The following is a 23622-nucleotide window of genomic DNA, read 5'->3' on the forward strand; positions in this document are numbered from 1 at the left end:
TCTGTAGATTGCTTTGGGTAGTATAGCCATTTTAACAGTATTAATTCTTCCCATCCAAGAGTGTGGGATGTCTTTCCATTTCTTTGAATCATCTTCAGTTTCCTTTACTAATGTTTTGTAGTTCTCAGTATACAAGTCTTTCACCTCCTTGGTGAGGTTTATTCCCAAGCATTTTAGTTTTTTGATGCCATTAAAAAAAGGATTGCTTGTTTACATTTCCTTTCTGATATTTCATTGTTAGTGTAAAGAAATGCAACCAGGGACTTCCCTGGTGGCTCCGTGGTTGAGAATCCACCTGCCAATACAGGGGACACGGGCTTGAGCCCTGATGCAGGAAGATCTCACATGCCATGGAGCAACTAAACCTGTGTGCCACAACTACTTAGCCTGCACTCTAGAGCCAGTGAGCCACAAATACTGAGCCCATGTGCGACAACTACTTAAGCCTGCGTGCCTAGAGCCCGTGCTCCACAACAAGAGAAACCACTGCAATGAGAAGCCTGCGCACCACAAGAAAGTCTAGTCCCCACTGGCCACAACTAGAGAAAGCCCGTGCACAGCGATGAAGACCCAATGCAGCCAAAATAAATTTTAAAAAAAAGAAGGAAAAACCAGGAAATGCAACCAATTTATATATGTTCATCTTGTATCCTGCTACTTTGCTGAATTTGTTTATCAGTTCTAGTAGTGTTTGAGTGGAATTTTTAGGGTTTCCTTTATATATATTATCATGTCATCTGCATATAATGACAACTTTACCTCTTGCCTTCCAATTTGGTTAGATTTTATTTCTTTTTCTTGTCTGATTTTTGTGGCTAGGACTTCCAATGCTATGTTGAAGAGAAGACGTGAGAGTGGGCATCCTTGTCTTGTTCCAGATTTTAGCAGGAAGGCTTTCAGCTTATGAACGTTAAGTATTATATTGGCTGTGGGTTTGTCATAAATAGCTTTTATTATGTTGAGATATGTTTCCTCTATACCCACTTTGGTAAGTGTTTTTGTCATGAATGGATGTTGAAGCTTTTCAAATGCTTTTTCGCCATCTATTGAGATGATCGTTTGTTTCTTGTTTTTCCTTTGTTGATGGGGTGTATCATGTTGATTGATTTGCATATGTTGAAACAACTTTGTGACACAGGGGTGAATCAAATTTGGTCATGGTGTATGATCCACTTATGTGTTTTCGGATTCGGTTTTGTAATATTCAGTTGAGAATTTTTGCATCTATATTTATCAACGATATTGGCCTGAAGTTTTCTTTTTTGGTAGTGTCTTTCTCTGTGTTTTTTTTTAAGTCTTTATTGAATTTGTTCCAATATTGCTTCTGTTTTATGTTTTGGTTTCTTGTTTGTGAGGCATGTGGGATCTTAGCTCCAAAACCAGGGATCGAACCCACACCCCCTGTACTGGAAGGCGAAATCTTAACTGCTGGACCACCAGAAAAGTCCCCATCTGTTTTATTTGTTTTTTTTAAGTAAATTTCTTTCTTTATTTATTTTTGGATGCATTGGGCATTCGTTGCTGTGCTCGGGCTCTCTCTAGTTGCGGCGAGCGGGGGCTACTCTTCATTGTGGTGTGCAGGCTGTTCATTGTGGTGGCTTCTTTTGTTGCAGATCATGGGCTCTAGGTGCGTGGGTTTCAGCAGTTGTGGCTATCAGGCTCAGTAGTTGTGGCTCGTGGGCTGTAGAGCGCAGGCTCAGTAGTTGTGGCACACGGGCTTAGTTGCTCCATGGCATGTGGGATCTTTCCAGACCAGGTCTCGAACCTACGTCCCCTGCAGTGGCAGACAGATTCTTAACCACTGTGCCACCAGGGAAGTCCCCCCCCCCATCTGTTTTTGATATCAGCATGATAGTGGCTTCATAGAATGTCTTTGGAAGGACTCCTTACTCTTCAATCTTTTCGAAGAGTTTGAGAAGAATCAGTGTAAGTTCTGCTTTTGATATTTGGTAGAATTTGCCTGTGAAACCATCTGATCCTGGACTTCTGTTGGTAGGGAGTTTTTTAAAATTACAGATTCTATTTTTTTTTTTAATTCTATTTATTTATTTATTTATTTATTTTTGGCTGTGTTGGGTCTTCGTTTCTGTGCGAGGGCTTTCTCTAGTTGCAGCGAGCGGGGGCCACTCTTCATCACGGTGCGTGGGCCTCTCACTATCGTGACCTCTCTTGTTGCGGAGCATGGGCTCCAGACGCTCAGGCTCAGTAGTTGTGGCTCACGGGCCCAGTTGCTCCGCGGCATGTGGGATCTTCCCAGACCAGGGCTCAAACCCGTGTCCCCTGCATTGGCAGGCAGATTCTCAACCACTGTGCCACCAGGGAAGCCCTCTATTTTGCTTTTAGTGATCAGTATGTTCAAGTTATCTATTTCTTCTTGATTCAGTTTTGTTCGGCTGTAAAAAAAACAAAATATATTTTAAAGTTATGTTAGCACCTAAATACTTACCATGTATTAGACCACAAAAGAGCAAAGCAAAAATATTAAAATATTTTTTCAAATTCAAAAAGTATTGAAATGTTTTAAAGAAATTGGTATAGTAATACTAATTACAATGATGACAAATTGTTCTGAACTTAAAGACTACTTATATCTAAGATGCATATTATATGCTTATTGTTTTATTGTTTTTAAATACATGGAATGTTTTCTCCTTTCTAATGTAATTCTTTTATTTTACCTGTATATTGTGAAAAATATTTAGTTGCACATAATATAAAAATTACACTTTAATAGGAGATATTAATCCATCTACATTTAGTATAGTACTGAAAATACTTAGGTTTAGCGTTCCATGTCATTGAGTGCTCTTTTTTATTTATTTATTTTTAAAAAAGATTTAATTTGGGGGGGGCATAAATTATTTATTTACTTAATTAATTAATTTTAACATCTTTATTGGGCTATAGTTGCTTTACAATGGTGTGTTAGTCTCTGCTTTATAACAAAATGAATCAGCTATACATATCCATATATCCCCATAATTCCTCCCTGTTGCGTCTCCCTCCCGCTCTCCCTATCCCACCCCTCTAAGTGGTCATAAAGCACTGAGCTGATCTCCCTGTTCTATGCAGCTGTTTCCTACTAGCTAGCTATTTTACATTTGGTAGTATATATAAGTCCATGCCACTCTCTCACTTCGTCCCAGCTTACCCTTCCCCCTCCCCATGTCCTCAAGTCCATTCTCTATGTCCGTGTCTTTATTCCTGTCCTCTCCCTAGGTTCTTCCCAACCGTTTTTTTCCCCTTTTCTTTTTAGATTCCACATATATGTGTTAGCATACAGTATTTGTTTTTCTCTTTCTGACTTACTTCACTCTGTATGACAGACTCTAGGTCCATCCATCTCGCTACAAATAACTCAATTTCATTTCTTTCTATGGCTGAATAATATTCCATTTTATATTGAAGATGTGCAACATCTTTTTTACCTATTCATCAGTTGATGGACACTTAGGTTGCTTCCATGTCCTGGCTATTGCAAATAGAGCTGCAGTGAACATTGTGGAACATGACTCTTTTTTGAATTATGGTTTTCTCCAGGTATATGCCCACTAGTGGGATTGCTGTGTCACATGGTAGTTCTATTTTTAGTTTTTTAAGGAACCTCCATACTGTTCTCGATAGTGGCTGTATCAATTTACACTCCCACCAACAGTGCAAGAGGGTTCCCTTTTTTCCACACCTCTGCAGCATTTATTGTTTGTAGATTTTTTTGATGATGGCCATTCTTACCTGTGTGTGGTGATACCTCCTTGTAATTTCGATTTGCATTTCTCTAATGATCAGTGATGTTGAGCATTCTTTCATGTGTTTGTTGGCAATCTGTATATCTTCTTTGGAGAAATGTCTATTTAGGTCTTCTGCCCATTTATGGATTGGGTTGTTTGTTTGTTTGTTTGTTTGTTTTGATATTGAGCTGCATGGGCTGCTTGTAAAGTTTGGAGATTAATCCTTTGTCAGCTGCTTCACTGGCAAATATTTTCTCCCATTCTGAGGGTGGCCTTTTCGTCTTGTTTACGTTTTCCTTTGCTGTGCAAAAGCGTTTAAGTCTCCTTAGGTCTCATTTGTTTATGTTTCTTTTTAATTTCCGTTTTCTAGGAGGTGGGTCAAAAAGGATCTTGCTGTGATTGATGTCATAGAGTGTTCTGCCTATGTTTTCCTCTAAGAGTTTGATAGTGTCTGGCCTTACATTTAGGTCTTTAATCCATTTTGAGTTTATTTTTGTGTATGGTGTTAGGGAGTCTTCTAATTTCATTCTTTTACCTGTAGCAGTTCCAGTTTTCCCAGCACCACTTAATGAAGAGGCTGTGATTTCTCCATTGTATATTCTTGCCTCCTTTATCAAAAATAAGGTGACCATATGTGTATGGGTTTATGTCTGGGCTTTCTCTCCTGTTCCATTGATCTATATTTCTGTTTTTGTGCCAGTACCATACTGTCTTGACTACTGTATCTTTGTAGTATTGTCTGAAGTCAGGGAGCCTGATTCCTCCAGCTCTGTTTTTCTTCTCAAGATTGCTTTGGCTGTTCGGGGTCTTTTGTGTTTCCATACAAATTGTGAAATTTTTTTTGTTCTAGTTCTCTGAAAAATTCCATTGGTAGTTTGATAGGGATTGCATTGAATCTGTAGATTGCTTTGGGTAGTAGAGTCATTTTCACAATGTTGATTCTTCCAATCCAAGAACATGGTATATCTCTGTATCTGTTTGTGTCATCTTTGATTTCTTTCATCAGTGTCTTATAGTTTGTTGAGTAAACGTCTTTTGTCTCCTTAGGTAGGTTTATTCCTAGGTATTTTATTCTTTTTGTTGCAGTGGTAAATGGGAGTGTTTCCTTAATTTCTGTTTCAGATTTTTCATCTTTAGTGTATAGGAATGAAAGAGATATCTGTACATTAATTTTGTATCCTGCAACCTTCCCACGTTCATTGATTAACTCTAGTAGGTTTCTGCTAGCATCTTTAGGATTCTCTATGTATAGTATCATGTCATCTGCAAACAGTGAGAGCTTAACTTCTTCTTTTGTGATTTGGATTCCTTTTATTTCTTTTTCTTCTCTGATTGCTGTAGCTAAAAATTCCACAAGTGTGTGGAATAATAGTGGTGAGAGTGGGCAACCTTGTCTTGTTCCTTATCTTGGTGGAAATGGTTTCACTTTTTCACCATTGAGAACGATGCTGGCTGTGGGTTTGTCATATATGGCCTTTATTATGTTGAGGAAAGTTCCCTCTATGCCTACTTTCTGGAGGGTTTTTATGATAAATGGGTGTTTAATATTGTCGAAAGCATTTTCTGCATCTATTGAGATGACCATATGGTTTTTATCCTTCAGTTTTTTAATATGGTGCATCACATTGATTTGCATGTATTGAAGAATCCTTGCATCCCTGGGATAAACCCCACTTGATCATGGTGTATGATCCTTTCAAGGTGCTGTTGGATTCTGTTTGCTAGTATTGTGCAGTGGATTTTTGCAGCTATGTTCATCAGTGATATTGGCCTGCAGTTTTCTTTCTTTGTGACATCTTTGTCTGGTTTTGGTGTCAGGGAGATGGTGGTCTCATAGAATAAGTTTGGGAGAGTTCCTCCCTCTGCTATATTTTGGAAGAGTTTGAGAAGGATAGGTGTTAACTCTTCTCTAAATGTTTGATAGAATTTGCCTGTGAAGCCATCTGGTCCTGGGCTTTTGTTCGTTGGAAGATTTTTAATCACAGTCTCAAGTTCAGTGCTTGGGATTGGTTTGTTTATAGTTTCTATTTCTTCCTGGTTCAGTCTTGGAAGGTTGTGCTTTTCTAAGAACTTGTCCATTTCTTCCAGATTGTCCATTTTATTGGCATATAGTTGCTTGCAGTAATCTCTCATGATCCTTTGTATTTCTGCAGTGTCAGTTGTTACTTCTCCTTTTTCATTTCTAATTCTATTGATTTGAGTCGTCTCCCTTTTTTTCTTGATGAGTCTGGCTAATGGTTTATCAATTTTGTTTATCTTCTCGAAGAACCAGCTTTTAGTTTTTTTGATCTTTGCTGTTGTTTCCTTCATTTCTTTTTCATTTATTTCTGGTCTGATCTTTATGATGTCTTTCCTCTGCTGACTTTGGGTTTTTTTTTTTTTCTTTCTTTCTCTAATTGCTTTAGGTGTAAGGTTAACTTGTTTATTTGAGATGTTTCTTGTTTCTTGAGGTAGGATTGTATTGCTATAAACTTCCCTCTTAGAACTGCTTTTGCTGCATCCCATAGGTTTTGGGTCTTCATGTTTTCATTGTCATATGTTTCTAGGTATTTTTTTATTTCCTCTTTGATTTATTCAGTGATGTCTTGGTTATTAAGTAGTGTATTGTTTAGCGTCCATGTGTTTCTATTTTTTTTACAGATTTTTTCCTGTAATTGATATCTAGTCTGATAGCATTGTGGTCGGAAAAGATACTTGATACGATTTCAATTTTCTTATATATACCAAGGCTTGATTTGTGACCCAAGATATGATGATCTATCCTGGAGAATGTTCCACGAGCACTTGAGAAAAAGTGTATTCTGTTGTTTTTTGGATGGAATGTCCTATAAATATCAATTAAGTCCATCTTGTTTAATGTATCATTTAAAGCTTGTGTTTCCTTATTTATTTTCATTGTGGATGATCTGTTCATTGGTGAAAGAGGGGTGCTAAAGTCCCCTACTATGATTGTGTTACTGTCGATTTCCCCTTTTATGGCTGTTAGCATTTGCCTTATGTATTGAGGTGCTCCTATGGTGGGTGCATAAATATGTACAATTGTTATATCTTCTTCTTGGATTGATCCCTTGATCATTATGTAGTGTCCTTCTTCGTCTCCTGTAATAGTCTTTATTTTAAAGTCTTTTTTGTCTGATGTGAGAATTGCTACTCTAGCTTTCTTTTGATTTCCATTTGCATGGAATATCTTATTCCATCCCCTCACTTTCCATGTGTATGTGTCCCTATGTCTGAAGTGGGTCTCTTGTAGACCACATACATACCGGTCGTGTTTTCGGATCCATTCAGCCAGTCTATGTCTTTTGGTTGGAACATTTAATCCATTTACATTTAAGGTAATTATTGATATGTATGTTCTTATTACCATTTTCTTAATTGTTTGGGGTTTCTTATTGTAGGTCTTTTCCTTCTCTTGTGTTTCCTGCCTAGAGAAGTTCCTTTAGCATTTGTTGTAAAGCGGGTTTGGTGGTGCTGAATTCTCTTAGCTTTTGCTTGTCTGTAAAGGTTTTAATTTCTCTGTCGAATCTGAACGAGATCCTTGGTGGGTCGAGTAATCTTGGTTGTAGCTTTTCCCCTTTCATTACTTTAAATATGTCCTGCCAGTCCCTTCTGGCTTGCAGAGTTTCTGCTGAAAGTTCATCTGTTAACCTTATGGGGATTCCCTTGTATGTTATTTGTTGTTTTTCCCTTGCTGCTTTTAATATTTTTTCTTTGTATTTAATTTTTGATAGTTTGATTAATATATGTTTTGGCATGTTTCTCCTTGGGTTTATCTTGTATGGGACCCTCTGCGCTTCCTGGACTTGATTAACGATTTCCTTTCCCATATTAGGGAAGTTTTCAACTATAATCTCTTTAAATATCTTCTCAGTGTCTTTCTTTTTCCCTTCTACTTCTGGGACCCCTATATTCGAATGTTGGTGCGTTTAATGTTGTCCCAGAGGTGTCTCAGATTGTCCTCAATTCTTTTAATTCTTTTTACTTTATTCTGCTTTGCAGTAGTTATTTCCACTATTTTCTCTTCCAGGTCATTTATCCATTCTTCTGCCTCAGTTATTCTGCTATTGTTTCCTTCTAGAGAATTTTTAATTCCATTTATTGTGTTGTTCATCATTGTTTGTTTGCTCTTTAGTTCTTCTAGGTCCTTGGTAAACGTTTCTTGTCTATTCTCCATTCCAGTTCCAAGATTTGGGATCATCTTTACTATCATTACTCTGAATTCTTTATCAGGTAGACTGCCTATTTCCTCTACATTTGTTTGGTCTGGTGGGTTTTTACCTTGCTCCTTCATCTGCTGTGTGTTTCTGTGTCTTCTCATTTGGCTTTGGGGACTGTGTTTGGGGGTCTCCTTTTCAGAGGCTGCAGATTCGTAGTTCCCGTTGTTTTTGGTGTCTTCCCCCAGTGGCTAAGGTTGGTTCAGTGGGTTGTGTAGGCTTTCTGATGGAGGGGACTGGTGCCTGTGTTCTGGTGGGTGTGCCTGTATCTTGTCTTTCTGGTAGACAGATCCGCATCTGGTGGTGTGTTTTGGGGTGTCTGTGACCTTACTGTGATTTTTCAGCAGCCTGTCTGCTAATGGGTGGGCCTGCATTCCTGTCTTGCTAGTTGTTTGGCATGGGATGTCCAGCACTGGATCTTGCTGGTCTCTGAGTGGAGCTGGGTCTTAGCGTTGAGACGGATATCTCTGGGAGAGCTTTCGCCATTTGATATTACAAGGTGCCGGAGGTCTCTGGTAGACCAATGTCCTGAACTCGGCTCTCCCACCTCAGAGGCACAGGCTTGACACCCGGCTGGAGCACCAAGACCCTGTCAGCCACACGGCTGGGGGTGAGAGCAAGAGGTAACTTTGGTACATCTCAAAGACCACCAATGAGATTCACTGACCATTTTCTCTCCAGAAGTGAAGAAAACAAAATTCAGACTTTGGCTAGTCAGCCACTTTGGTAGCCAGCCTCCAAGATGGCCCTAGTTATCCCCTAATTATCTCCCAGTCTTCATGTACCAGTGTGGCTCCTCGCACTTGAAAAGGGTTGACTGTTTAACTAATAAGAAATTGCAGAAATGACAAAGTGCAGCTTCCAAAGTTATAAAAGACATTGCAGCTTCTGCTTTGGTTTCTGCTAGATCACTCATCCTGGGGTAAGCCAGCTGCATGTCATGAGGACACTCAAGCAGCCCCAAGGAGAGATCCATGTGGCAAGGAACTGAGGCCTCTTACCTACAGCCACGTGAGTGAGTCATCTCAGAAGTCAAAAGATTTAATTTTTTTAAATTTTTGGTTGTGTTGGGTCTTCGTTGCTGCACAGGGTTTCTCTAGTTGTGTCAAGCAGGGGTTACTCATCGTTGTGGTGCACAGGCTTCTCCTTGCGGTGGTTTCTCTTGTTGTGGAGTACGGGCTCTAGGTGCATGGGCTTCAGTAGTTGTGTCATGCAGGCTCAATAGTTGTTGCTTGCAGGCTCTGGAGCACAGGCTCAGTAGTTGTGGCACACGGGCTTAGTTGCTCTGCGGCATGTGGGATCTTCCCAGACCAGGGATGGAACCCCTGTTCCCTGCATTGGCAGGCAAATTCTTACCCACTGTGCCACCAGGGAAGTCCAGTGTGCTCTTTTTTAAACCTAGTCTGTTTTCATTATTTTCTATCTTAACGATTCTGTATTAAAGAAAAAAATAATACTCCTTTCTACCCCTCCTCTTTGAGGATTATATATGAAGAAGTATGTCTTATTTATTAACCTCAAATTTTCACCTTACTTTTAAGAAGTAATCACAATGTCAAGTATTTAATACTTTTCACTTCCACCTTGAAAAGCATGGATATTAAAGTGCTAATACAATTACCTTCCCTAGTCTATCTTTTTTAGTTTTTGTTGTGTATAAAAAACAGTGAAAAACATGCATGGTTTGTAAGGAAATGACAAATTTCAGAAAATTCAGCATCTGAATACACTCTAAACATAGCTTCTAGATAAAGACACAGAAAATTGCCAGATACTCAGAGGCCCCCTGGTCCCATTCTAGTGACTCTCCTTAAGGTTTAATATTGTTCTGGTATCTAACAAAAAGATAGCTTTACCTGTATTTTGTATTTTATATAAATGTTATGGCACAGTAAATTCACTTTTAGATTGGGCTTTTTTATTTGATGTTGTTTGTGAATATGCCTATATGGTTGCCTGTTGTTGTGATCATGCATTGCCACTGTTGCATAGGATTCCATAGTGTAAATATTTAACTATTAATTAATTTATTCCAATGTGTGTTACAACATGAGTGATTTTCAGTTTGTGTCTATTGAGAACAGCACTGGTATATAAATTCTAGAACTTGAGCTTTGGTGGTGTGTGTATAAATTATTGTTCAGTGTACATGTAGTAGTAAAATTTTCGAGTCATAGCTTTCTTGTGTTTATCTTTTTAGATATTTCTAAATATTTTCAAAACATTTCTATGATTTTTCATCTTCAGCAGCAGTGAATGAGATTCAAGGATTATACACATTCTTGTCAAACTTGATAATACCTGTCATTTTCATTTGAACTTTCTGGTTGGTGAGTGATAATTCCAGGTATCACGCTTTTGCATTTAATTGACTACTAAGAAGCCAAGCATCTTTTGATATGTTTACTTAACATTCTGTACTCTCTTTTTTGAAATATCTTTTGGTATATTTTCCCCATTTTGCTATTCCATTATCTTCTTATTGAAGACTTCCTTTTTTTTAACATCTGAAGAGTTCTTATTTAGGAGTTTTTAATACATGCTTGATATGAGTTCTTCTCTCTTTCTGTCTCTCCTTCTCTTTCTTTAGATGAGTGTCAGTTTTTAATGTTAATAACATCTAATTTGTTATTTTCCTCTTTATTTATTTAGTCTTATTTCTATTTATTTATGTAGTCTTCTTATCTGTAGCAGAACACATTATTCTAAACCACAAATATGTTTTCGTTTCTTCAATAAATATAATTATTAAGCTTTAAGTTTAAGTTAACTTTCTAAACTAAATATGTTGTATCATAGTGAGTATTAATTTTTCTATGACAGCTGAAAGGTTGCATTTATTCAGAAAATGTTGTATCAGCTTTCTTTTCATTTGCTCCTACTTCTCATTGATTCACAGTGGTAAACATCACTTCATCCATGGATCTGACTTTTCTCTGATTTCTCATGGTCATTCTCACTAATTCGTCTTGTCTCCTGAAATCTTTAGCAATCCCATTATTCCACAGAAGCAAAAACCTTCCTTGGGCCTTTTTCCTCAGAAGATTGATTATTCCCACATTTTAAATGGGAGATTGCAATAAGTTAGGAGAAAATGCCACAAGGGTCTCTCATTTTTTTTTTTTCACATCCTGTATCAGCCTCTGCTTGCACTCTCTGTTCAAAGATTTTTGTGCAACACATTGATGGAAGATGGCAGTTGTTTCTCTCCTTGGGGAAAAGACAGATTAATTACCTAACAAATAAAATAAAGAGAGTGTCTTGCTCTTTTCAAATGTTGGACAGGATTGCTTGCATCCTAATTTAAATGTTTCAGGTGACTGAAGCTTAAGATTCCTAAGCTTTAATCCATACTTGCACCATGCACAGCACCCAACAGGAGAGCTTTACGTAACCCCATGAGACACTTGTGTGCAAGTAGAACAGATAAAAATATAAAACTATTGCTGTCTTTTTGTGTCATAAAAATGATTTTTTGTCTAATTTAAAACATTTTTTTCTAAAATCCAAAAACGTGTCAGGCTAAAATATTGTTATTTCAAATATGGTAAAATCGAAGACCCTTCAAATTTCTTTCCAGTTTTGTTGATGATGGGATGCCGTCAGAGATATGACTTCATTAAACACAATAGGTAAGAGTCCTTCATAGACCTGATTGGGGAATATGAAAATAATCCCCAGAAAAATCTGGACATTTTCTAGTTCTCAAATATTGGTTAAGATGGTAGAAAGGGCCCTTCATTGTCTTATATGTGAATGCAGATCAATTGTGAGAGGTGAGGATAAAACAAGCAGCCTAAATATCCTTTATGTTTGTTGTACTACTAGTAGAAAGAGGAAGGGTCAACATGTCACCATGGTTGATACAGCAGATAAGCTGCTTGAAACTACACAGAAATGTACCTGCTTGTATTTTCTGTGCAGTTACCCTCTCTTTTGGTGTGCCCTGATACCTCCCTCAACTTATGTACCAACTCCAGCAGCATTAATCAGAAATCCAAAGAAATCTATTCTTTGGAATTATGAGGAAGGGAAGAGTCAAAAATTTTATAACATGCTCTATACAAGGATACACGTCACCATCCTTATCTGTGTCATGCCATGCATGGAGGGTCAGTAGGTTCAGGGGATGCTGGAAGCACCAAGTTCTGTGGGGTTAATCACAGTTGCATTCATGGGCAGTAAAAGAGAAGGGCCTTATCTTGGTCACTTTCTCAATGCTAGTAGCTACAAAAAGAAGAGGATAGCAGACATCTTAGGGAGAAGAGCCAACATTAAATGAAATGTCCTAATTACTCTAGGGAACCTCTCATGATGGCCTCCCATAGCTCCTCAAATCCCTACATACTTGCACAAGGGATAGTGTAATATTACTGGAGTGTCTGGCTGCAGATTAACATTATTTTTGTTGAAAAAAAAAATAAAAATAGGTTCAAGTGATAGGGTTTGAAAACGGTTCACAGTGCGAGGGAAACTATTGTAACAACGTGGACAGAACCCTTTGGATGGATTCATCATTTTTTTTTTTTTTTTTTGCTGCTTCAGAATCTGTAGTAGAGATTGGTGTGTTCCATGATACATCCCCGCTTCTTATAAGTTTTAGATGGAATACCCCATTCGGAAGAAGTGCACATAAGGAAGATTAGTGACTCAAACTCCTCTGCCCTCTGTCAGCAGTGGGTGCAAAGGGATTTAGACCAAGTGCTTTCATCCTTTGATTTGCAAAGTTTTCACTCTATGAATGATGTTTTGTTTGTTTGCAGGTCAGGAGCCTTGGTCTCACTATCCCTGTTTAAAAAGTGTTATCACGTGTCTGCCAGAAAGAATTGCTGATGATACTGGAAAACATTGAGAGTTATCCTTAACAATTAAGGGTTTTGTAGCAACATGGATGGACCTAGAGATTGTTATACTGAGTGAAGCAAGTCAGACACAGAAAGACAGATATCATATGATATTGCTTATATGAGGAATCTAAAAAAGAAAAAAAAAGGTACAAATGAACTTATTTACACAACAGAAATAGAATCATGGATATAGAAAACAAACTTATGGTTACCAGGGGATAAGTGGGGAAGGGATAAATTGGGAGATTGGGACTGACTTATACACACTACTATATATAAAATAGATAAGTATTGATAAAGACCTGCTTTATAGCACAGGGAACTCTACTCAATGGTCTGTACTGGCGTATACAGAAAAAAGAAGCTTATAAAAAAAAAAAACCAGGGGTTTTGGGATTATATAATAAATATAAATGTGCAAACCTTTAACATGAAAGGAAAAATCAGTTAACTCTGTGGTCCCTGTTATGGTGTAAATATTTTGTACCTCTAATTTTAAAATTTTGAAACCCAGCTTCTATGTTGATGGTATTAGGAGGTGGGGCTTTTGGGAGGTGATTAGGTCATGAGGCCAGAGACCTCAAACATGGGATTAGTGACCTAATAAATGTAGCACACAGAAGATCTTATGCCCATTCCACGATTTCATTGCCGAGCGAGAAGACCCACATTATGAACCAGAAATTGGTCCCTCGCCAGACACTAAGTCAGCTGGCAACTTGTTCTTTTTTTAAAAATTAATTAGATAATTAATTAATTAATTTTTTGGCTGTGTTGGGTCTTTGGTGCGGTGCGCGGGCTTCTCATTGAGTGGCTTCTCTTGTTGCGGAGCACGGGCTCTAGGCGTGTGGGTTTCAGTAGTTGTGGCTCACGGGCTCAGTAGTTGTGGCCTGTGGACTCTAGAGCACAGGCTCAGTATTTGTGGTGCATGGGCTTAGTTGTTCCATGGCATGTGGAATCTTCCTGGACCAGGGCTTGAACCCTTGTCCCCTTTATTGGTAGGCAGATTCTTAACCACTGCACCTCCAGGGAAGCCCCTGGTTACTTGTTCTTGAACTTTTGAGCCTCAGCAATTATGAGAAAACAAAAATATTCTGTTGTTTATAAAATACCAAGTCTCTCGTATTTTGTTTTAGCAGTCAAAGAGCTGGCTGAGGAGAAATATCTCTGAGCTTGAAGACATATCAAGAGAAACCTTTAAATCTCAAAAGAAAAGAGAAAATGGGCAGGAAAGAAATCAACAAAACAGGGTAATCAATAATTGTGGAACAATGAAAAATGCTGTGACCTATACATAATGGGTATAGCAGGAGGAGAATAAAGATAATAAAGAACAGAAAATATTTTTTTAAAAATGACTGAGAATCTCCCCAAATGAATGTCTGACACTAAATCCACAACATCCAAACTTAGAAGAACATATGAATAGTAAAGAAAACTGACCAATATCTCTCAGGAACATCAATGCAAAAATCCTCAACAAAATATTACCAAATCGAATCCAACAATATTTTGAGAGAATTTTATATCATGAATGAGAGGGAATAATCCCAGGTATGAAAGGCTGGTTCAACATTCTAAAATCAAATAATTATATCCATCATATCAACACCTTAAAGACAATCATTAGCATATCAATAGATTCAGAAGACCTTTGAAAAAATCTAACACCCATTCTTCATAAAAACTCTCAGTTAAAGAAATAGACTGGAGCTTTCTCAAGTTGATAACAAAGATTTACAGGAAACTTTTATCTTACATCATGATTAATGGTCAAAAACATGAAGCTTTTCCACTAAGTTCAGGTAAAAGCAAGGATGTCCCCTTTCATGACTCCTTTTCCATATTTTACTCCAAGTCCTTGCTAATGCAATAAGGCACGAAAATAAATAAAGCAAATACAGATTGGGTAGAAAAAAAAATGAAAGCAATCTAAATAAAATGTGGACCAATATACTTTATGGACACCTCACCAAAGAAATAGACACTATGCATATAAGTATACAAAAGAATAATCCAGATTACATGCTGCCATGAAAAAGCAAATTAAAAATACAATTACATACCACTATGTAACACTTAGAATGGCTAAAATGTGAACAATGACAAGAACAAATTCTGTAGGAGATGTGGAACAATAGGAAATGTCATTTGTTATTGGTGGAAATGAAAAATAATGCAGCTACTTTGGTAGTCTGATTGACCCTTGCTATAATATTGAACATTCCCTTACTGTAAAATCCGGCAAGTGTTCTCATGGATATTTACTGAAAGTAGTTTAAAACATACTTCCAGAGGAAAACCTGCATATGGATATTTATAACACCTAATTCAATATTGCCAAAATGTGAATGAAACTAAGGTGTCCTCCAATTGGTGAATGAAATGATATTGTATTAATATATTCTGGGAATGGGATAATATTGAACACTAAAAAAGTAAGCTATCAAGCCATATTAAGAGATGGGAATTCTTTTTTTTTTTTTTTCTTTTGAAATATAGGTGATTTTCTTTATTTTGTAATTTAAATTTTATTGGAGTATAGTTGATTTACAATGTTGTGTTCATTTCAACTGCACAGCAAGTGATTCAGTTACACATATGCATGTATTCATTCTTTTTCAGATTCTTTTCTGATAAAGGTATTTCCCAGAATACTGAGTAGAGCTCCCTGTGCTATACAGTAGGTCCTTGTTGCTTATCTGTTATATATAGTAGTATTCGTATGTTTACCCCAAGTTCCTGATTTATCCCTACCCCCCACCTTTCCCCTTTGGTAACCATAAGTTTGTTTTCCAAGTCTGTGAGTCTGCCTCTGTTTTGTAAGTTAGTTCATTTGTATCAATTTTTAGCTTCCACCTAGAAGTGATATCATACAATATTTGTCTTACTCTGTCTGACTTACTTCACTTAGTACAATCATCTCTAGGTCCATTCTTGTTACTGCAATTGGCATTATTTTCTTCTATTTTATGGCTGAGTCATATTCCATTATATATATATATGTATCACATATTCTTTACGTATATTCATATGTTGATGGACATTTTGGTTGCTTCCATGTCTTCGCTATTGTAAAGAGTGTTGCAGTGAACATTGGGGAAGATGTGTCTTTTCGATTTATGCTTTCCTCCAGATATGCACACAGGAGTGAACTTGCTGGATCATCTGGTAGCTCTATTTTATTTTATTTTATTTCATTTCATTTCAATTTCAATTTTTTTGGAGTATAGTTGATTTACAATGTTGTGTTACTTTCTGCTGCACAGCACAGTGAAGCAGTTATACATATATCCAATCCTTTTTGGATTCCTTTCCCATACAGGTCATTACAGAGTATTGAGTAGAGTTCCCTGTGCTATACAGTAAGCCCTTATTTGTTATCTCTTTTATATATAGTGGTGTGTATATGTCAATCCCAATTTCCAATTTATCCCTCCCACCTCCCCTTACTCTGGTAACCTCCATTCTGTGCTCCATAGTGGCTGTTACCAATTGGCATTGCCACTGATAGCATAGAATTGGTGGCACAGTGGTTAAGAATCTGCCTGCCAGTTCAGGGGACACAGGTTCGAGCCCTGGCCCGGGAAGATCTCACATGCCACAGAACAAGTAAGCCCGTGCACCACAACTACTCAGTCTGTGCTCTAGAGCCCACGAGCCACAACTACTGAAGCCTGTGTGCCTAGAGCTTGTGCTCCACAACAAGAGAAGCCACCACAAAGAGGAGGCTTCGTACCACAACGATGAGTAGCCCCCGCTTGCTGCAACTATAGAAAAGCCGCGCACAGCAACGAAGACCCAACGCAGATTTAAAAGAAAAAAAGTAGTAGGTTTCTCTTTTTTCCACACCCTCTGAAGCATTTCTTGTTTGTAGACATTGTGATGAAGGCTATTCTGAGTGGTTCCAGGTGATACTTCTTTGTACATCTGATTTGCATTTGTCTAATATAAAGCAATGGTGAGTATCTTCACATGTGCTTTTTTTTTTGAACAGTGTCCGTAAAATTTACCCCTTGAAAAAGGGTTATTGAAAGGTTGCCTTGTTTTGAAGTCTATTTCGATTACCTACCCCAAGACATTTTTTGAGGGCTGTTGTCATTTACAGCTCCCCAGGCATTGTGAATATGAAGTGCGTATAAGGTCCAGTTTTAGAATTGTTGTTATGGGAAACAGAAGGCGGCAGGATTTCTACTGTCCCTCTCTGGTTACTGACACAACCTTAGATGTAGGGCAAGTCCTGTTCTTGGGTTTTAAATTAGAGTGGAATGTGCCTGACCAAACATGTAAGGGCTTCTGTCCCATTCCTTCTTCCCCCTTACCCTTCATCCCCCGAACAAGTATAAAGCCCTGCAAAATCACCTGTTGAGGGTGCTGTCTTGTAGAGTGGGATGACCCTTACGAAGGAGTCGGGAGGTCGGAACCCAAACACCAGGATATGTTGAGAGCAGGTGATTTTCCAAATGTCATCCAGCCCAGAGAGTCCACCATCCTTTGGGTGTCAGAGGGTTGGTTTAGTAGTATGAGGTCACACTTATATCTGGAGATAGTGATCCCATGCAGAGGGGACCAGGTACTACACGTTCAAGGGAGGCGAATTAGCTGGCATATCCTCCCGAGGTCCTCAGGCCCACAACAGTCCAGCCTTGGGACCAAATTGTGTCTGTGTCCAGGGATGTGACACTAGTACGTTCACTGCGACTTAACAAATTTAGTGATCATTTTTCTTGTCTTTAAATTAATTTTAAATTTATAATGGAGTATATAGTTGATTTATCATGTTGTGTTCATTTTTGCCATACACCAACATGATTCGTTTATACAGAGATAACTATATATTCTTTTTAGAATTATTTTCCCATTGAGGTTACTAAAGGGTGTTGAGAAGAGTTCCAAGTGCTCTACAGCAGGTCCATGTTGATTACAAGTTTTCTCTCTGTAAATATGTATATACTAACTCCAACCTCATGATTTATGCCTGCAACACACCTTTCCAGTTTGGTAACCATAAGTTTGTGTTCTAAGTCTGGGACTCTGTTTCTGTGTTGTAAGATAGTACCTTTCTATCAATTTTTAGATTCCACCGATAAGTAATATCATATGATATTTTTCATTGTCTGATTTATGACACTTAGTATGAATGTATGTAGGTCCTTCTGAGTGGCCCTAAATGGCCTTATTTCATTCATTTCATGGCTGAGTAATATTCCATTGTACATATCTACCATAATTTCTTTATCCATTCTTCCTTCCAAGGACTTTTAGGTAGCTTCCGAGTAGAGGCTCTTGTAAACGGGGCTGCATAAATTTTAGAGTGCCTGGGTCCTGTCAATTTACATTTTTTCCAAGATACAGGCCCAGGAGTGGAAGCGCCATATGCTCTGAAGCTCTGGTTTTTAGATTTTTAAGGAATGACCACCCACTTCTCCAGAGTGGCTGTTAGCAATTTATATTCCCACCATCAGCTTGTCAGGGTTCCCTTTTCTCCACGCCCTGTCCTGCATTTCAGGTTTTACAGTTTGTGAGGTTGGCCATTCTGACTGGTGCGAAGTGATATCTCTTTGTAGTATTAATTTACATTGTCCGCCTGTTTTGTTGGCCAAAAATGGAGTAAGGGTTTTTCCTGAATATATTAAGGAATAACGCATACGGCCTTTTTGGCAAACTGCATCATTGGCGATGTTCAGCAGCTTTGCATGTGCTTTAATGACGAGTGCAAACTACCTCTTGAAATCCCTTTCCTGCAATTCTGCCTTGCTTACAAGGCCTTTACGAATGCTTGGCTCAAGAAATGACTCCATTAGAGGTGTCAATTACAACCCTGCATGTTTGTGAATTGCAGTGCCCCTGAGCACCGGTTTTCAACTTGTTTAGGGAAGCAGACACAAAGGGGCAGGATTTCTACAGACCCATTCCAGTTACTGGGGCACCTGAAGGATAGGGAAATTCTTCTTCCAGGTAGGAAACTAGAGTGGCATATGCCTGTCCAAACATCTAAGGCTTGTGTCTCATTCCATCCCCCCATTCCCCTTCTTCACCGGAAAATTCCAAGCCGTGCAAAACCGGCTGTTGAGTGTGCTGCCTTCCCAAAGTGGGGAGACTCTAAGGAAAGGAGCTGGGGAACCCGAATACCAGGAGATGTGGAGATGAGGTGACTTTTCCAAACTCTTCCCGATCAGACGGTGTACCATCCTCTGGATGTGCCATGCATGTTTTAGCTGTAGGAAGGGTCCCCTGCACCTGGAGATATGGGACCCATGGAATGGGGGCCAGGCAGTATTACTCTAAAAGTGCTGCATTTGCTGTCCCATCCTCACGAAGCCTCTCAGACCAACGAGTGTAGAGCCTTAGGTCCCATCCAGCTCTGTGTCTAGATGTGGTCAGGCCAGGTTGCATCACAGCCCTTGAACAAATTTTGTAAGAATTTCTCTCTCTCTCACTGTCTTTATTTTGTTCTTGTTATTTAATTTTATAATGGGGTATAGCTGATTTTCAATACCGTGTTTCTGCCTGCTCTACATCTATCCACTTGATTCACTTAAAGAGAGACATCAATGAATTCTTTTACAGATTCTTACCAGTCTTATATATCCTTTTCCGGTGACAACAGTGTGCTGAGCCCAGCTCTTTGAGCTATGGAGTAGGTCCTGTCGAATACCTGTTTTGTTTATGGAACCGTATCTGTGCTAATTTCAACCTCCTGGTTTATGCATCACTCCACCCCACCTTTCTCCTTTAGCAGCCATAAGTGTGTTTTCTAAATGTGTGACTCCGTTTCTGTTTTGCAATTGCGTTCATGTGTAGACATTTTTAGATACTATCTATAAGTGATACCTTATGATAAGTCTTTTTTTATGTCTGACTTATGTCACTTAGAATAATCGTACCTCAGTCTCCACGAGTTGCTGCCACTGGCCTTATTTCATTGATTTACTTGCTGAGTAATATCCCATTGTACATAAGTACCACATCTTCTTTATCCATTTTATCCTTCCAAGGACATGTAAGTTGTACCCAAATCGAGGCATTTCTAAACAGAGCAGGCCTAAACTTTGGGGTGCCTGTGTCCTGTCGATTTTTTGGTTTTCCCAAGATATACGCCCATGAGGGGAAGTGTTGTATGCTCTGTAGCTCTGCTTTTTAGATGTTTTAGGATACAGCATACACTTCTCAAGAGTGGCCGGTGGCAATTTACATCCCGCCCATCAGCGTAACAAGGCTCCCTTTTCTCCATGGCCTGTCCTGCATTTCTGGTTTTTACACTTTTTAAGGATGGGCCTTTTGACCAATGCGAAGTGAGACATTTTTGTAATGCTGATTTGCATTGCCCGCTTGCTTAGTTGGCCAAAAAGGGCATCTGCGTTTTATCCAGAATACACTCAGGAAAAAACGCATACGCTCTTTTTGGCCAACAGCATAAATGTTAAAGTCTTGTCGCTTTTCATGTGCTTTAAAGGCGATTCGAACCTACCTCCTGAAATCTGTTTCCTGCAATTCTGCCTTGCTTTCAAATCCTCTTCGTTGCCTTCCCTCAATATATTTTTGGACGATACTTATCAATAATAACTCTGCAGGGTTGTGAATTGCAGTGCCCCTGAGCTCCATTTTTCAACTCGCTTTTTTGGGAGCTGGCCGCAAAACCGCAGGATTGCTTCAGGCTCTCTTCTGGTTCCAGGGCGCAGGCTGAGCCTGTGGTAAATTCTCCTTCCTGATGGGCAATTAGAGTGACATGTTCCTGTCCCAACACCTAGAGCTTGTCTCTCATTGGTTCCCCCTCTTCCCTTTCATCCTCCGGACAAATTGCAAACTGTACAAAACAGGAGGTTAAAGGTGCTGATTCTCCAAGTGGGGAGATTTTCAGTACAGCGGCTGGAATGGCGAGCCCGTGCACCAGGAGATGAAAAACGAGGTGCGTTTTCGAAACCTTTCCCGATCACACGGTGTACCATCCTCTGGGTTTCCCATGCATGTTTTGGCTGTAGGAAGATTCCCTTAAGCCTGGAGATTTGGGACCCATGGAATGGGTATCACACAGTATTACTTTAAAGGGTCTGCATTTGCTCACCCAAGCTCACCACGCACTCCTCTCATCCCCAAGGGTATCCGTCCTTATGTCTCATCCATCTCTGGGTCTAGATTTGGTCAATCCAGGTTGCATCACAGCCCCTGAACGAATTTTGTAAGAATGTCTCTCTCTTTCACTGTCTTTGTTTTTTGTTTTTTTTTTTTTTCCTAATTTATTTATATAATGGGGTTTAGCTGGTTTTCACTGCTGTGTTTACGCCGCTTTACACCCACATGTTTCACTTACAGAGACATATAAATACATAGGTTTTAAGATTCTTACTAGTCAGATATATTCTTTTGTGGTGAATAGGGGGTGTTGAGTCCAGTTCATTGAGCAAGAGGTAAGTCTTGTCTATTACATATTTGCTTCATGGAACGGTATCTGTGCTAATTTCAAACCCTTGTTTTATGCATCTCCCCACCTCACCTTTCCCCTTAAGCAGCCATAATTTTTTTGCTGAATGTGTGCCTCTGTTGTGTTTTGTAATTCAGTTCATGTGTAGCGCTTTTTACATTCCTTCTGTAAGTGATATCTTATGATATGTTTCTTTTTCTGTGTGACTTACCTCACTTAGAATCATCGTACCTAAATCTCCTCATTATGATGCTCCTAGTCTTTTTTTTTTGAAATTTCATATAATTTTTTTTAAACATCTTTATTGAAGTATAATTGCCTTACAATGGTGTGTTAGCTTCTGCTTTTTAACAAAGTGAATCAGTTATACATATACAATATGTTCCCATATCTCTTCCCTCTTGCATCTCCCTCCCTCCGACCCTCCTCATCCCACCCCTCTAGGTGGTCACAAAGCACCGAGCTGATCTCCCTGTGCTATGCGGCTGCTTCCCACTAGCTATCTATTTTACATTTGGTAGTGTATATATGTCCATGACACTCTCTCACCCTGTCACACCTCACCCCACCCCCTCCCCATATCCTCAAGTCCATTCTCTAGTAGGTCTGTGTCTTTATTCCCATCTTGCCACTAGGTTCTTCATGGCCTTTTTTTTCCCCTTAGTTTCCGTATATATGTGTTAGCATACTGTATTTCTTTTTCTCTTTCTGACTTACTTCACTCTGTATGACAGACTCTAAGTCCATCCACCTCATTACAAATACCTCCATTTCATTTCTTTTTATGGCTGAGTAATATTCCATTGTATATATGTGCCACATCTTCTTTATCCATTCATCTGTCGATGGACGTTTAGGTTGCTTCCATGTCCTGGCTATTGTAAATAGAGCTGCAATGAACATTTTGGTACATGACTCTTTTTGAACTATGGTTTTCTCAGGGTATATGCCCAGTAGTGGGATTGCTGGGTCGTATGGTAGTTCTATTTGTAGTTTTTTAAGGAACCTCCATACTGTTCTCCATAGTGGCTGTATCAATTTACATTCCCACCAACAGTGCAAGAGTGTTCCCTTTCCTCCACACCCTCTCCAGCATTTATTGTTTCTAGATTTTTTGATGATGGCCATTCTGACCGGTGTGAGCTGACATCTCATTGTAGTTTTGATTTGCATTTCTCTAATGATTAATGATGTTGAGCATTCTTTCATGTGTCTTTTGGCCATCTGTATATCTTCTTTGGAGAAATGTCTATTTAGGTCTTCTGCCCATTTTTGGATTGGGTTGTTCGTTTTTTTGTGTTATTGAGCTGCATGAACTGCTTGTAAATCTTGGAGATTAATCCTTTGTCAGTTGCTTCATTTGCCAATATTTTCTCCCATTCTGATGGTTGTCTTTTGGTCTTGTTTATGGTTTCCTTTGCTGTGCAAAAGCTTTTAAGTTTCATTAGGTCCCATTTGTTTATTTGTGTTCTTATTTCCATTTCTCTGGGAGCTGGGTCAAAAAGAATCTTGCTGTGCTGTATGTCATAGAGTGTTCTGCTTGTAGTAATCTCTCATGATCTTTTGTATTTCTGCAGTGTCAGTGGTTACTTCTCCTTTTTCATTTCTAATTCTATTGATTTGAGTCTTCTCCCTTTTTCTCTTGATGAGTCTGGCTAATGGTTTATCAATTTTGTTTATCTTCTCAAAGAACCAGCTTTTAGTTTCATTGATTTTTGCTATTGTTTCCTTCATTTCTTTTTCATTTATTTCTGACCTGATCTTTATGATTTCTTTCCTTCTGCTGGCTTTGGGTTTTTTTTGTTCTTCTTTCTCTAATTGCTTTAGGTGCAAGGTTAGGTTGTTTATTCGAGATGTTTCCTGTTTCTTGAGGTAGGCTTGCATTGCTATAAACTTCCCTCTTAGCACTGCTTTTGCTGTGTCCCATAGGTTTTGGTTCATCGTATCTCCATTGTCATTTGTTTCTAGGTATTTTTTGATTTCCCCTTTGATTTCTTCAGTGATCACTTCGTTATTAAGTAGTGTATTGTGTAGCCTCCATGTGTTTGTATTTTTTACAGATCTTTTCCTGTAATTGATATCTAGTCTCATAGCGTTGTGGTCAGAAAAGATACTTGATACGATTTCAATTTTCTTAAATTTACCAAGGCTTGATTTGTGACCCAAGATATGATCTATCCTGGAGAATGTTGCATGAGCACTTGAGAAAAATGTGTATTCTGTTGTTTTTGGGTGGAATGTCCTATAAATGTCAATTAAGTCCATCTTGTTTAATGTATCATTTAAAGCTTGTGTTTCCTTATTTATTTTCATTTTGGATGATCTGTCCATTGGTGAAAGTGGGGTGTTAAAGTCCCCTACTATGATTGTGTTGCTGTCGATTTCCCCTTTTATGGCTGTTAGTATTTGCC

Source organism: Balaenoptera borealis, assembly GCF_965194805.1.
Source record: "Balaenoptera borealis genome assembly, chromosome: 4".
NCBI lineage: Eukaryota > Metazoa > Chordata > Mammalia > Artiodactyla > Balaenopteridae > Balaenoptera > Balaenoptera borealis.